The sequence below is a fragment of the Anoplophora glabripennis genome, unplaced genomic scaffold (genome assembly GCF_000390285.2).
Source record: "Anoplophora glabripennis isolate ALB-LARVAE unplaced genomic scaffold, Agla_2.0 scaffold102, whole genome shotgun sequence".
Classification (NCBI taxonomy): Eukaryota; Metazoa; Arthropoda; class Insecta; order Coleoptera; family Cerambycidae; genus Anoplophora; species Anoplophora glabripennis.
In genome coordinates, this window is record NW_019416316.1 from 367,803 (window position 1) to 384,877 (window position 17,075).

The 17,075-nt window shown below is 32.8% G+C and overlaps 1 long non-coding RNA gene across 1 annotated transcript; it reads left to right on the forward strand.

Moving 5' to 3' along the window:
• Nucleotides 1-7,632: 7,632 nt before the first annotated feature.
• Nucleotides 7,633-8,523, forward strand: LOC111691364. The gene is made up of 2 exons (XR_002762932.1): nt 7,633-7,849; nt 7,988-8,523. It is a non-coding gene; the product is annotated as an uncharacterized LOC111691364 (long non-coding RNA).
• Nucleotides 8,524-17,075: the final 8,552 nt, after the last annotated feature.

A 17,075-nucleotide genomic window follows, 5' to 3' on the forward strand; every position in this document is an offset into this window, starting at 1 on the left:
TATTTGCATCTCGAATATACAGGGTGATCCATTAACGGTATCGAGCGGCTGTATATAGGAAACTAGACGTTCTACGATTATGGGGTAAAAAATCTATTAATAAATACGATCAAGAAATTGATTTAAAATATTTTCAATTGTAACTTTACTGCTTCACCCCCTGGTGTTACAGAAAATTGTCGGTTTTTCGAAATTTCGCTTATATAACCTAAGTTGAAAATACATTCTTTAGATACACTGTTAAACCCTACACAAGTTTTGTTTGAACTTTTTTTTTGTTATTACCATAGCAACGTCAGTATGAAGGACGCTATCTTGAAATTTTTAAATTGTCATAACTTCTAAATGCCTTAATCGATTTCAATAAACGAGGGCTCATTTTAAAGAACTATTAATAAAATTTATATTTATGATATAGGAATAAAAATATTATTTTCCTGCACAACGGTAGACGACGCTAATGAGAAAACTTTTGTAATTGTCTCCATTTACTAAAAAAATTAAATGCAACGATATAGGTTTTTTTTCATGGCTTAATAGACCATTCATTATGGAAAACAAGTACACAAACCGGAGGTCGATATCTTTTTTCGTTTTCAAGTTATTGCTAAAATAGTGAAATTGTGCAATTAAATTGTAAAACTATTACAATCTTGTTCTTAAAAAGAATTATTGACTTATTTAGAAATTTTTTTGATAACTGCAATATTCCATTTTTTTATTAATTCCAAATATCTGAGTAGTTATAAAAAAAATATTGTTTCCATAACGAAGGAGGCTTTGTCCTCTGAAAATAGATAAATAAAAACCTATGTCCAATGATATGTGACAGCACTTGCTTCGTTATGAATTTTTGAAAAAAGCTCTATATTAGAGGTTTTTCCAGATTTTCTTTGTAAAAAATGAACTGATCAGGTCGCACAAAAAAATCATTTTATAGGTTTTCTTATTCTCTACAAAAGTCCTATCGAGAGAAAGACGATTCCATTATTATTTTTCGATATCATTTTTTTGCAGTTTTTATTGTTTAAAAAAATTGTTCACGACTTTGCTGGGGAAATCACTTGGGTTTTCATTTAGTAAGTACATACTTTTCAAAAGGAAATACATCAAATTTGCTGTAATATTTAAGTGTAAAAACAGCCTCTATTGGTTGGCCTAACATTTTAAATGACATAACATTTTAAATAATAATTTTAATCTCAGATATTTTATATTTATATTTTAAAAACAAAGAGTCGTTTTTTCAATTAAACTGTTGATTAAGCTTAGTTTCCACTTTTCTGATAAAAAGTTAAAAGTTAGTCAATAATGTCTTTTCACTCTTCAAGTATACACTGTTCATCTGGGGACAATATCTATTTTGTTAATATACTCGTAAACTCGCATCCAGCTCATAATTTTTGAAAGGCGCCATATTTTACTAGCCAACTTTTATTTCAAATGAATCTTTGTATTCAATCGATTATTTTACATTTTTGTATCGGAGTTGCCTTCTAAGCGAAGGAAGTCAAAACAGGCCGCCCTATTACCAAGATGATCTCAACTAAAATTTCATCTTTGCGATGTAGATGAGAGGGGATGCTGTTTCATATTCCAGAAACATTTTTTATATGACCCTGGGGAATGAAATATGATACCCTTCTAAACATTTCAAACTGTTTTGCCGCATGAAGCAAAATTTAAAACAAACAAAAGTTGCTTATATTACAAACATTACACTTTCAAGAAATACAAATATAAATCGAATAATGCCGATGGAATTCTTTTGGACATATCCGAATGATTTGCCTCAATTTGAATTTTTCGGTGTTTTTTTTATTTATATTCATAACCTCACTAGCGAGGAATAAAGTATTATTGTCACATAATAGAATATATCAGTGTTATCATTGATACAGTTGTTAAAACTATATGGAAATAAGTAGGCAGCAAAGAGAAACTGTAATAGAAAATTGTGAAAATTTGTCAAGAGGCAGAAATTAAATTAACTCATGTAATTACAAAATAAAGTGAAAAAAGGATATTCCTTAAAAAATAACTAAATAAAAAACGAATATTAGTAACGGCAACAGTACAAAAACATGTGTTAGAAATAATGCAATAAAACTAGGAAATGCTTCAAAACGTTATAATTAAATTAACTTCGAACAGTTCGGTTTTTACATGCTTAGTAGTTGGTGTATAATGAATGCCTCAAGTCAGTCCTTATTCCGCTCTAGCCACAATGTTTATTATTCTTCCCCTTTCGCTTCGGGTCCTGCACACTTAGATGACTAGATGACCCTCGGTCCGAGATTGGACATCCGTCATCACTTTCCGACACGGCCTTTCCTGACTGTCGAGTGTCTTTACTCAAGATCACACGATGAAGCAATTTAATTACCTAGAGCAGAAAACTAAAAAAAGAAAACTACAGATGGGATTAAATTATGATAAATACATCGGGAGCTGTGCATCTCTGAACATTCGGCTGCTCCTACCTAATACATAATATTTATAAATAACATAGTGTGTGTTTAAAACCAAAACAACAAACATGTATGTACAAAGAATAAAAATGGGCATAACTCTATATTAAACTATGCTACCTTTGGAGCCCCAAACTCCAGGTAAGACATCAGGTAGACCTTCCCGGTATTTCCAGTCCCCCCAGCCCCAGAGCAGAAAATCCCCTGCTCTATCCTCTGAAAGAAAAAAGATTAATATACCAGGAGGACCTCGGAAAAGCCCACCTGCATCCAGTCTTCCTGACCAGAGCAAATACCGCTTTGCCAGAGCAAAATTCCGCTCTGAACCAGAACAAAGTACCAGGGATTTAACCTGCAATGTTCTGCGTTGTAAAAATAAGTACCTAATTATGATACAATAATAATAAAATAATAGGATTAATAGTAAAAAAAATGTTAAATAAAAATAATGAAAAGAAAAAAAGGAAAACCCACCAGGTGACCACTACCAGTCTACCTGACCAGAGCAATTACCGCTCTGCCAAAGCAAAATTCCGCTCTGAACCAGAACAAAGTACCAGTGATTTAACCTGTAATGTTCTGTCACCAAATCCGCGGACCAGGAATCATTCTCCCATATCGAATACACTGCTTCATGTTCTCCCGTATGTAACAAATCAGTAATACACACTCTGAACCCCATTAGTGATTAACTTAATTATTTTCTCGTGATTTAACCTGTTTACATGGTTTATGGATTTTAAATAAAGGGTACAAATCTTCTCAAGGATAATACGATATATTTGCTATACATAATAATTATATTTTGCATAGTTTATACACAATACATATTTGAACGCGTACACATCTCTACCAAAATTTGACCTATTATTCGGGTTAAAGTCACACATTGTCCGTTCTCTAGTCATGTAATAAAGGATTAAATTCTGGAATAATATTCAGAATCAGAGATACATTACTTACGACAGGATTCCGTTATTCGACCAACCTTTCAAACTGTGATGCCATGGTCGCCCTTAGTTGCGAAACGCTCTCAGCTACAGCACTAGTCGAGGAAGCCGAAGAAGCTTTTTCCCTCCTTCTGTCCGCAGCCCTATCGCCACTACGTGAGTGTCTACGCCTCCGGTCCCGACTCCGGATCCGCCTATGACTCCGGTTTCTTTCCCTCGAACGCTCGCTTCGGGGTGACGGGTTACCGTTCCTATGCCTATGCTCCCGCTGTCGACCGCTGCCATACACCCGACTTGCTGAATCCAGGCGCAGTCGCCTCGTCAACGCCCTGTCTTCTTCTGGCAAACCCCCTTACTCACCAGTTACCTGGGTTCTTTGGTGCCGCTTCATCTTAACCAATGTGAAATGAAGCACTCACAAGCACCACTTGAAAATCCGTTTGTCTGCACTTAGCTGCACCAGTATTATTATTAATATTTTAATTTTGCACAACATGCACAACACAAGTATTTTTAAGCGCACAGGTGTAATCCCACTTCTGATGTTAGAAATAATGCAATAAAACTAAGAAATGTTGCAAAACGTTATAATTAAATTAACTTGGAACAGTTCGGTTTTTACATGCTTCGTAGTATATTTAATGAATGCCTCAAGTCAGTTCTTATTCCGCTCTAGCCAGAATGTTTATTATTCTTCCCCTTTCGCTTCGGGTCCCGCACACTTAGATGACTAGATGATTCTCGGTGTTTACGTCCGAGATTGAGCATCCGTCATCACTTTCCGACACATGAAATTTTAGAATAAACGGAATTTGGAAATGCATTTGTAAGGAACCAAATAAAAATAGTTGGATCGAAAGAAATTATTTAAGAAAACTAGTTGTTAGTTCTTAGAAATTTAGTTTTAAGAAGTAAAAGTGAATTTGCAGAAAGCCGATATTCACAAGGTTTGATCGCAATCAAGTCATATATGTCAAAAGAATGTTGTAGCAAAAGGCACTGTTATATTCAAGGACAGAACAAGCATAGTAAAGAAGAATTTTCCTTAGAAAGTGTCCATACAACATGGCATAGCATGATTAAAAAATGCAGTAAAGAAAAGAAACAGGAAACACAATCGGCAAAGTCATACTTGGGAATAAATTATAATAGTGCTTTAGCTATAGCAGCAATCCAAGGAAGTTAGGTATAATAAATAAAACAACATGGCAAACAAATGAAAATGGTGGACATAGGCAAGTGTAGATAAAAGAACAATCAATATACTGGGGGGCTCAAAAAAGACACACTAATAAGGATTATAGGTAATCAGAGTTACTTTTAAGAATATGTATTTGTAGACCAATTCCAGATTTAGTTTTTTCTTCATAATAAAATACAAATTTGTAAAGATCAGGTTGCTTTTCAAAGTAAATGTAAAGATTAACAAAAAATAAAAACAGATAGTACTAAATTTTGTTGAAGTTGAAAGCATAACGAATTAATAGGGAACCAAATGAAAATTAAATTCAAATAAACCAACAATTTATCTGCAGAAAGATAAAAGAAAGCAGTTTATAATCAGTTCAATTACGAGAAACAAAGTGATATACGTATATTACAGTATTTTATTCTTAAATTCTTAACCACACAAAAATTGTCTGCACACAATATTTTCCACCCTCAAGGTATTGCACTGAAACCCACAAACAATTTTAGAAGCAAATGAAAGTCATAAATGCGCGAAATGGGTATGTATCAACAGAACAACAATAACTTCACTTTAAAAAAGTATGTCGATGCAATCCCTGAATATATTTTATACATGTTCTCTCATTAATCATTGATACTGTTCAATGATGCGACGCACAAGAAGGATAACAACTTATATTTTTTGACGAATTAGAAAATTAAATAATTGATTCCAGGCAGTCAGGTTTTCGTGTCAGGATAAAATGGAGGTCCTTTGTGTAAGAATCTTTTATGAATATTTATGAGATTTTAAGAAAACATCTAGTGATTCTGATATGTCCCTGGGGTGTTTAGTTTTTATTTGTTATTCACCCCTGCTCTTACAATGCATGTTTCATCTTAACTGGCAGTTAGAATGAAAAAAGGAATGGTTAGCGGCTAGCTTAGATTACATTTTGAATTTTACAAATGGAAATAAATTCAGGGGAATAAAATACGACCCAGTTTCGTTCCAAAGCAACGAAATTTTGGATTAAAGCATTAAAAGTGAGAGGATGTACGGAAACTAAAGTGTTTAAGTATGTCTTAGTTCCTTATCCGTTGTATTATTTAGCAATTAATACTTTCTACAAACTCTGTCCTTTTCTTATTTTTTTTAGTAATCCCCAGTAGGATGGTTGTATTGCTACCAAACGAACATGAACAATTTTTCAAACCCCTTGTTGGGTGAATTTTTCAAATATTTATGAACATGTGATTACAATTCAAAAGAAACTATTTCCGTAACTTAAATGGTACTTCGAAGAATTTTTGGCACTGAGTATTTTTGATGCAGTGTCTCTTCATTGTGTTCCTTGTAGTGGCGTAAGTACAGTTACGGAATTACTTTTCACGTCCATAGCCTTAGGTAGAAATATTTAACCTACCGGTGAGGGGGTGGACCCGCTATTAAAACCCCTAGGTTCACTTCGGTTCTTGTTAGTTCTAAAATCACTACAGGCGAAACCCGATGCGCAACCCAGTAGCACAGAAACATTTGCAGGATCACTACTGAAGATGCCGACAGTGAAGAACGTTTGGAAGCATTGAATGCGACCAGAGAATCACTATTGTTTGAAGAACCTAGGGGTGCTAATAGCGGGGCAGCCCCACAGAGCTTAGACCGAGACCAACAAGGGCATAACAATCCGGTTAACCATCGCACTTAAATATCAACAGGGTCCTGAAAGAATTAAAACCACTATTGTACTAACGTTTCTTTTGTTTGTCCAGTGTGTACTTTGCTACATTTATATACAAGGGTTGCAATATACTCAAGTCTTGGACTCTTTTTTCTGTTACTCTATTTCAGGGATGTTTTAGTAATAAATATTTTTTAAACATTGTTTAGACATTAAATATTCTACTCATATTTGTTGATAAACAAAAGTCTATTTTTCTGGTACTTACTGTCCTAAATAATAGTTCATTTAGCCATTTACCCAATATTGCATTTTATTGCCTATTTTATCATCATTGTGTTACCTGCTACATACATTTATTAGACATCTACATTACGAGTTATGTATAAAAGCTTTCGAAAATGAAAGCCTAATATTATCTCTGCCCGTACGAAATTTGTGTATATATCCCATAAAATATAAATAAATCGTTTGATGAAAGACGGTACGAAAGTATTTTATCATATGCTGCTGTCCGCTTTTCTGAGTAACGAGTAATTTTAATTCAATAAATTATTTTTTATACTAGTATAAACATGTGAGCAAATACTGAGTCTTTTTTTGGGTAATTTACAGTATCGTACCCTTTCCTATTTTTAATCATCCATAAAGAAATCTTAGATCCCTCGAATCGTACTCTGTAAATAAAAATAAATTCGTAAATAGGCAATACATGTAGATAAATCAGCATTTATTTTGTATAGCAACGTCTTGTCTTTTTATTTATTTTTTCTTTGACAATGTTGCTCCCTGTATATTTAATAAATTAGGTCAGTTAAAAGTTGACCGCTTTTATTGTACAAGTACTTTTCGATTTCCGTGAGTATCCACTAGATAAACGAAGTTTGATATAAAGCGTTCTACTATTCCAGTATTGGGAGAAAATTATATTTTATTTATAAACCCGTTTGTTAGATAAAAGTAAAACAAACATTTAACGTAAGATGAAGGATGATTGAATGGATTCATGAAGAATAATCATGTCTCTTAAATGATCCATAAGATGACATACAGGATGTCCTCAGTATATGTACCATGTATGTAATAGAACACACAAATTAAAGATATTTGAAAACGATGTTACGATTTATTTTTCTTACGGTTAAATATTTGTAAGTCAGTTTGTTAGCTCTTAAATCGGTAGTATAATTAATTTTAATCAGACACTTAGAGACATCTGTAGGAGAAAAGCCAAATTAGTAAATTTAAATTCGAGCAAACGAAAGGCAAAGAAATAGATAACCATATCTCCGACGGAAAAACGGGCCTCCTCGCGAAGAACAGAGCGTTTTAGAAAAAAAAGGTTTTTTTCTTTTTTGTTGAAAATTAGTAGTATATGGCCAGCTAGCGTGGAGATCGAAATTACGAATTTATTGTAAAGGCTGTAAAACGTTTAAATAACGGATTAAAACTCCTCTCCTAGCGACGAAGACGACGCCTGTGGTTAAGAAATTTTGGTTGTTGGTGCCGTCTGTTTCTGTATTTTATTTGGGTCATTTTATCACGTCTCCAAGTGTTAGGGATTTCGGCATTGGAGGTAAGCGTGTTTCACATTATCTTTATAATAGAGTAAACCTACTAGTTTCAAAAAAAAAAAAAAAAAAAAAAGCAAAGAAAGTATCATTTAGCGCTTAATATTATTCGCTATTATGCCACGTTTCATTACTATTTTTAGGCGTTTTGTCCGGAGGTAGCAAAGGTTGTCCACGCCCGAGGTGTTTTTGCTGTTGGGTTATTTTTTTTTATTGTAAGAAGAGTTTGCCTACTGTTTGACGCGAGTCGTCCCATGATTATGTAGATATCCAGTGGAAAGCAGATTTGGCTCGTTCGAATGATTACTCCTGCTGCAGTTACTACACAGCTAAGTACCACAACACCCTTTTTTTTTGTTTGAGGCAACTTATGCCACACTTCATCGTTTCTTCGATCAATATTACCCACACGTTATTACATTTGCTAAGAAGAGTGTAAATAGTTTTAAATTTTAGTATAAGGTTAGTGTCATAAAAATATCAGTAGTATCTAATAATAAAGGGGTATCTATTTATGCTTAAGTAAACTTCTGTATCGTCTCGGTCGAATAAGGCCATAATGTTGTCATTGTTGTTAGTTTTAAGATAACTGGTATAACTATTCATTGTTTTTTTTTATTGCCGCCAATAAAGCTATGATGACTATTTAGTGGTTTCATCATTGTGGTTATTTCACGAATTTATTTTTTTTGTCTACTCTATTACTTTGGCGAAGGGCAGTAAATATTTCTGAAACCACTTGGCGCCCGATTATTTTTTTTATTAGTAGGATCCACGCCCCCACTGAGAAATCAACTAGCCAAAAACAAAAATTACTACCCTAGCAAAAACAAACAGGTAACATCACTGTTATTTAAAAATTAAAATTTATTTAAAGTTAAATAAATAAATAAATAAATAAAATAATAATAAAGGGGGAGATAAAAAGGGGTAACAACGAAGCCAAAGTTCTTCTGGTTGATTTAGGAACAACATATGTATGGTACGCGAAAACCAAAAAACAAATAAATCGTTGTTCGTAAACCGAATATAGATTGATTATTTCCTCATGAGTGGAAAAAATTATATAATGAAGATTTTCTTAATTAATTAAATTATAAGGTTGCATCTTGGGTCGCATAAAAACATTTCCAAATCCATGGCACACTTTTGCCAAGTATATTATATTTTCACCTTTGCCTTCTGCGATGAGTTTTTGATAAAATATTTCCAGCCCTCTTCTGTTTGACACTTTTACGAATAACGACGTCATTCTTTGGAAATGTTAGACTCGAATCGCAACCACCAGCTCTCTCAACTTTCTTGACTGTGTTCTCGATCTTGTTATACACCACATACTTTGTCGGCAGACAGCATAGTAGTTTCTTGATTTTGCTTCAGTTCATGCACGACTCAATAATTCGTTATACATATAATTAAAAACATAACAAATGGTATCTTATTTATATTATTTTATATATAATACATATTTTTTCCTCGTACATAATCTCGTTTATGCTTGAAGGAGTAAATTATTATTATTACGTTTAAAAGTAAACAGTCTTAACTACTGTAGTAATTACTTTTGTTTTGTATTTGGTTTTGAACTATAAAGTTCCAATCGTATGTTTTTTTTTAAAAGGCTTAAGGAGGTATATTGGGTTTACTCAAATGCGCAGACGTACTTGAAATTTATAGAGCGTATTACCCAGAGCTCCCTCAGTGCGTCATATTTTTAAAATTTTTTTTTAATCTAGATTTTGAGATATTGTTGTTGAAAGTTGTTCATTTTAACATAGGTTTATATGGCGAAGGTGGACGGTACGGCTCTTTTCTTGCCCGTAACTGAGAAAAAAATGTAGAAATTGTGAAACAAAACTTTTCCATAGATAGTACACAGAATTATCTTATTTTTGATGTAAAACTAATGTAAGTTTTGAACATAGTACAGCTGTATTGATTAGAAATGGAAACCAATAATTGCATTTCTGTCTGACTTGAGGATTCATGTGGCAACGTCGCAATCAACTGACAGCAAGGAGGGAATACATTTGAAAGACTTGATAAAAACGAAATTGATTTCAAACATATGCATTTTTCCTAACTCCCATGTACATTGTTATCAACAATAAATTATCCACAACAGATGATTTTTTTGAATGTTTTTAAAAAACTAGATTAATTAAAAAATACTAGGAAGCTGTGATATATTTATTGGAATAAAAAATATAGTTGATAAATCCTTTTAATATATTTAATGGTTTATAAAAACATCGTAATCATCACCCAGCAATATTTAGGGTTACATAAAGTTTTCTTTACTTGATTAATATAATTAGTAATACCTACTTGAGATAAAAAGCATTTGTACGGAATAACAAAGGAACATAAGTATTTCTCAGCAAACTTTATATCTAAAAAATTAGTTATAGTTGCAAAACTTTTGTAACATTACTAAAATAGAGATTAAGAACAGTGAGTAATAATGTAATTTCTATCACAGAACTTACAAAATTGCATCCAACATTTTCTTTGACGAGAGATGGGCGCGAGTGTCATTTCATTTCTTTAGAACTAAATTAGCATAATTCTCGTTGTTTTACGAATTCACATGGTTTACGGATTTTAAATAAACGATACAAATCTTCGCGAGGATAATACGATATATTTGCTATATATAATAATTATATTGTACATAGTTTACACATAATACATTTTTGAACGCGTACGCATCTTTACCCGAATTTGACGCGCAATATCTTCGATGTCCGGGGTCTGTAGGTTCGCAGTGTGTATACACGGTCCGTAAAAAAGACGGTCGAAAAATTTACGGAAATTATGGGTGTGGCTTATCTCATATTACGTCACAAGATGTCTAATCTTTAGAATTCATGTTTGTTTACATGCGACTTTACTAGAAATTTTGCATTTTTCCAAGTATTTAAGTAAATCTTTCATAGTTGTTTGGGTATTTTGCAGTAATTAGTTAGTTATCGATAATAGTTTTTAATAAGTTGATGGTGTAGTGTTTAATTTAAACTATTAATTTACCACGTAAAAATGCCAGGAGTGAGGTGTAGTGTTGTAATTTGCAATAATAATTTTTATAGTGCTAAACAAGGCAATTTAAAAAACTTTATTTAATGTGTTTCCTAAGGATAAAAGGCTTCGAAATATGTGGGTGGAACGATGCAAAAGACGCGATTTGTTTAATCATATAACTGGACATATTTGTAGTACATATGTATTTTGAAGACTCAAACTTTGAATGCAATCTTCAAGCAGAGCTATTAAGTTTATCATCAAGAAAAAGACTTAAAGAAAACAGGTTATATGTTAAATTTCTAGTTTAATTGATTGTATTCACATCGAAAGGACTAAATTTATTGTTATTGTTGTATAACAAATTGATGTGATTGTTAGAAAAGCAAGTGGAAATTTTAAGTATCTATCGAAATGTGATTTTAATATTTTTGTAAATTTGACAATTTTTCTTAAAATTAAATGTTATGTCAAAAGTTCTATGTGAATAACTTTTCTTCTTCCTTTCCTTTTATTCCTCCATTTAACTCCGAACTCCGAAAAAAATTCTTTCAAGACTAAAAACTACTGTATGGTTTACTTGTAAAAATTTAGAAATTTTTTAATTCGGAACATCAACTGTAAAAGGATAAATATGATAACTAATTGGTACGTACAAAAATAATTATGTTGCAGTCTATTATAAAGTACTTTAGTAAGTTGTTTGAAATTTAACTAAAGACAAAAGCAGATACAATAAGATCATATAAATTGTACACAGTTTTTATTTTGGAGCCAAGAGAATATTAAGATAGATCTAAATTGTTTATATATTCACTTTCCCTCTTTATTTTATTAGAGTTTATGGATATTAATAGATATCCGTATAAAATTAACACAAATTTTAGGTTAATTATGTAACCAATCGTCAAAATTGGTGACCGATCGTGGTGTGTATTCAAGACAATTTCACATTTCATCCTTTTATTTCCAAATTCCAATGTAGGGGTTCACGTATATAAAGGTAACATTTTAGACTCAAAATACCTGTTAATTAACCATAATCATAACCGACTAAATTTATTATTTTATGTTAAAAGGAGCGTTGTTCAAGAAAAGTGACAATTTTAAATTTACCTCTTATTTTCTTGTGGGATATGCAATGAGTCAGAAAGAGATGACGGATGAACGAAGATAAACTGAGGAATTTGGTGACATATTTGTTTTTTATTGACTAATTGACTTATGCGGCGAACGTCTCTTGACGGACCGTGGTGTGTATAACTGCTAGTCAATTATTAGCGCTGTTGCCACATCTGCATAGTCTTTATGAGCTCATTAAATATAATTTAAAACTACTTAAAATAAATATGATATTTTTTGGCTGTTAATTAGTCAATATGTATGATATGTGCATATGAGTAGATTTCTTTGCTATATAGATAATGTTTATCGCAATTAATTTCAATAGAATTTATTTTTTCTAATTGGCAGCGGGTTTTAGTCGCATAAGAAAAGCATAGGACCCCCCTGCGCTCCTCACTTCCCTCGGACCCCGATATACCTTCTTAACAAATATTGTATAAAATTTATATTTATTTTGATCTCTACTATCGCGTGTGTGGCATTTATGATGCACGGCATTGATGGATAGCAAAAACAGAAAAAAAACATGACAAAAATACATTAAGCTATCAATTAAATCCGACCTTCACTGAAAGAGCCGCAAGCACTTTTTCCCGGAAGCTCTGACGCTAGTTGAGGATCCTTTCATTCCACTATCAGATAATTCCCTGAAAATAAATCACTTCTAATAACTGGAACGTACAAAACTAATTCGCCCCTGGAAATATCGACCCGCCGCCGTAAATTAAACGGTCTCATCGCATTCTTGAGCAAAACTTGGCTTTTAACAATCCATCTTTGTTCTAGCGTCGCCGCTTCGTCCTCCGCCACGCTAGGAAGCCGCTCCTGTAAGCGAACAAGGATTATATTGCAGTGCAGTAAATCTGGCAATGACTGCACGTTATCTGTCAAAGGAACCGTTAGGCTAGCACTTCAGGAGGTGTTAATAAGATTATGCGGCGATGTTTCCGCCAAGTCTCAATTATCGTTGGAGTGGGGTTGTCACGTAGCTTCGGCATAACGGTCTTAAGCACCCTGGATTTTGCAACTAGTTAATTTGTGGTTATCTGTGATTATGCATCGAGTATGCATTTGAATCTGGTGTATTTGTAATTCGCTGTATCTGATTTTAACGCCAAATGGGATTCCCTACTGCAGCACATATGGAAATGTTAGGGAACATCTACCACAAGGAATACCAACTACTATTTTAGTTTATCTTCTTAATATTAAAGAACCTTAACTCAGGACTGGAGTATCTGCATTTTTTCATAATTTGAAGATATGCTCACCTCTAGTATGCTATTCTTAAATATTACTCATCCAAAAAAGCTAAAGTGAATTTTGAATATTCATATACCTAAGGAATATTTGAAGAGCGAGTTGTAGAGTAAATAAATTACTTTCTCTTAATACCTACTAAAAATGCTCTTATTTTTTTTTAATGAATTCATTATTAGTGTTAATGATTAGATACACTTGCACTTTGACTTTTGTATGTCTATAAAGTTATGCAAGACGTGCATTTTATGTATGAACGTGCCAATGGCAATTGACTTGATGCTCATCATTTGAACATAATCTAGTTTTCTCTGCTGAGATATTCATGAGACTTCATCATTTGCTCTGGAACGGAGGAACATTTATCAAAATCCTAGAAGTGATACTTCTAGGCGACCTGATTCCTGACCCAAAGTAGAAAAGTTAATTTTGGAGGAAGTAGAAGAAACCTGGAACTATCGTTGGACGGATTGAGGCTCTTGCAGCTATTGCTTGTAGAATTCTTAGGAACAGCTACCACATCTAGTATATACAAGCGCTCAATAAATTTATCTTGATGCTAAATTAACATTGTGTAGATGATTTTTAAGAGAACATGGTAACAATCCTAATTTGGCAGCATTCATTTTTTTAAATCCGTTTTCATAACATACACCACATTTGGACTGACCAGGATCTACATGCTATGTCGTTGTTAAAACAAGACACCAACAAATCCGTAAATTAAATGTCTAGAATGGCACTCTGAGAGATAGGTTAACGGACTCCTTGTATTGCCTAATACATAAAACGGTCCTGCATTGAAACTTCCCTAGAGTAACCTCTAGGTTTCCACCTATAGGATAATTGACAATTTTGTGGAAGTTCAAAATTAGCTCCAGCTTTAAGCCAGATCACCAACAAGTTCAATATTTGAAAAAGCAAAAATTTACAAAGGGTACAAATGTAAATGGGTTACTAAACTATGTTAGCTTATAATTAATGATGATTAAAATTTTAATCAGTACAGGGATTGAGTCTCATCCTGTATACAAACTTCTGAAGAAAGTTCGTAAAGAAAAGACAAATGGTGGAATTAACTACAAAATATCACTCTGTATATGAAAAATGTAATTTGAGCTCAAAGAATTACTTTATGATCAAAATTTACAATAATAAATTCAAACAAAAATTGTAAAAGGGAAAATATGCAAAATAAAATTCCAAAAAACAAGTTATTTTATCACGACCCGAAGTTAGTAGTGGACAGAAGTGAAAAGCAAACTTTACTGTACAATTGAACCACGTAAGTAATAAAAATTAAGTTTTGCAAATAAAAATCACCAACATTTGCAAAATCGATTCTTAAAAATTTCAACTAAATGACCAGCTAAAAAAATGTGATTCAAGACGAATTTATGTCAACTAATCGACAGTGACTCTATTTTACAAAATGTCTGTAACGGATGTATACACTGAAAATGCTAGAATATGCGATACTGACGGAATTGTACAAAAACAACGATCGCGGTATAAAGAGCAAAAAAGGCGTTAGGACGGTTGGATGAACAAAATCTTATAAATCTATATTTCGGCAGATAGGCTACTCACGGTATATTACAACAGACGATACTTATAAATTCCCTGTGTTTCCAGAATCCACAGAAAATGCAACTACTCTGAACAAGCAAGCTCTCACAAATTAGGGAAAATTAGGACTTACTTGCATGAGCAGTGCAAAAAAGATGAAGGTCCTAAAATTTCGTCTAAACGGCTATTGGCCTCTTCTACAAATTTACTCTGATTCAAAGAACCACGGGGAAATTCAGCAACAAAACCTGTAAACAATCACAGGCCAAAAATCTGTTCTACGTTATATTAATAATACACTCGTGATTACACAGAACAAAAAACAAATAAACCCAAAACAACGCATCTGCTCGAAATATGGAAATTCACGTTACGATCATGAACTCCAATGTAATCAATCACACAAAAATCAATATCAAAACAATAGATTGCCAGACCTGAATATGCTTGACTTTTTTATTTAGGGTGGTCTTAAAAGTTTGGTGTATGTAGAACATGTTGAGGATTTGCAAGTTCTACAACAGTGAATAGAACAAAAAGTTAAAACGTAATTAGAGTCCATCCTAAGATATTTAAGGAGACAAGATCCAACATGCAAAATAGACAGTTTGAGTACTATTTTAATAGTGTCAATCTTTTAGTTAATTATCACACGTGTTTCTTTAATTTTTAGTACCCTGTATGAAATGAAATGAATTTATGAGAATAATTTTTTCATCTTTATGTGTTCAATTTATACAACTTGTGTCTCGGAAACGAAGCAATTATTTATATTTGCTAAACTTGCTTTCGAAATATACCATAAAATATACCTTTAAAATAAAAGATAAAGTACTCAGAGATAATTAAAAATATATAGAATTTGCTATGTAGGGTCTTACACAAATCAGCGTTAGCAATTATAAACTCTTTAACATTTTCAAGATGCTTTGCAGAGTCCTTCTCAAGTGGCTGCATTCTACAATTTCACTGCTTTGCATTTCTCATAATTTTCAAACTGCAGTGACCCGTGTTGCTATTGACAAAGTAGCCAAGCGGGGAGCATTGGTTAGGCCATCCAGTAATGCTGAAAATAATGTCATCGTTAATAAAACTTAAATGAACATCCCAGGAATAATTCCAATGGAAAATCAAGGAAATCCAACTGGTTCTATCAATTATTAAAACGGAATTCCGTTAATATCTAATGAGGCAGTAGTTTGGTAATTTACAATAACCGTACATATTTAGAATCATCTTAAAATCTGTAATTCTAAAAATGTTACATTTATAAGTCTATTATAGGCATTTTTGTCATAATCAGAAAAATTATACAGTTTTTCATTACATGTGCTCTTTCAACTGCACGGCTCTATTTTGATTTGGCAGATATTATTATTTTATTTTCCATAGTAATTTAAGTATATGTTAAGTAAACGCACATTATATTATATATTGTTGGAATCAGGAAGAAGAAGAGATTCCGAAAATCAAATAATATGCAGGATATTCCATTTAAAGAACATAAGTTTGGTTCGTATCTTTGAAACGCTCTGTAACAGGGTGGGCAAATAAGCGAGGTAAGCGGCTGTATCTCAGAAACTAGTGATCGTAGAGAGCTACGGTAAAACATTTTATAGGTAAAGTGGGCAAGGGAAAATGCTGGAAATTATTTTCAAGTTTCCAAGATGGCCGCCAGTGGGCGTTTCCACCATATTGAATTACATAAAGTTACGTTTCTCACGATTTTCCCCAATGAATGTAACAAAAAAGTATTTGCGTTTTAATGTTAACTTAAAGTCGAACATTTTTTGTAAAAACAATTTTTCTCTATCTTTCGAAATAAAGTGGTGGGGGGTATTTGAATGTTGTTTGAAATAAATGCCTGTAACTTCGAAACGGCTTAATGGATTTGGATAAATTTGGTATCATTGAAAAGAGCATTTCTTGGGCTTTTAGGTTTCTCGTAATCATGACAGTTGCGACCTACACGGCCGCCGATAGAGGGCGTTATTCGATATTATAACCAAAATATTGGATTTTCTCAAAAAATTTAAATGCGATGATATGACTTTTTTTAGACTAGAAAATAGACAAATGACCAACCAATAAGCCTGCGCAAACCGCATCTTAATATCTTTTTCCTAACTCAAATTATTAAAAAAAAATACTAAACCAGGAAAATTCATATATCCCCATTTAAAAATGCATCGGTTGCTTTCGATAAGAAGGCAAGTAGTAGGCCATGGAAATAAAAGACAAACTCCTCTCTAAAAT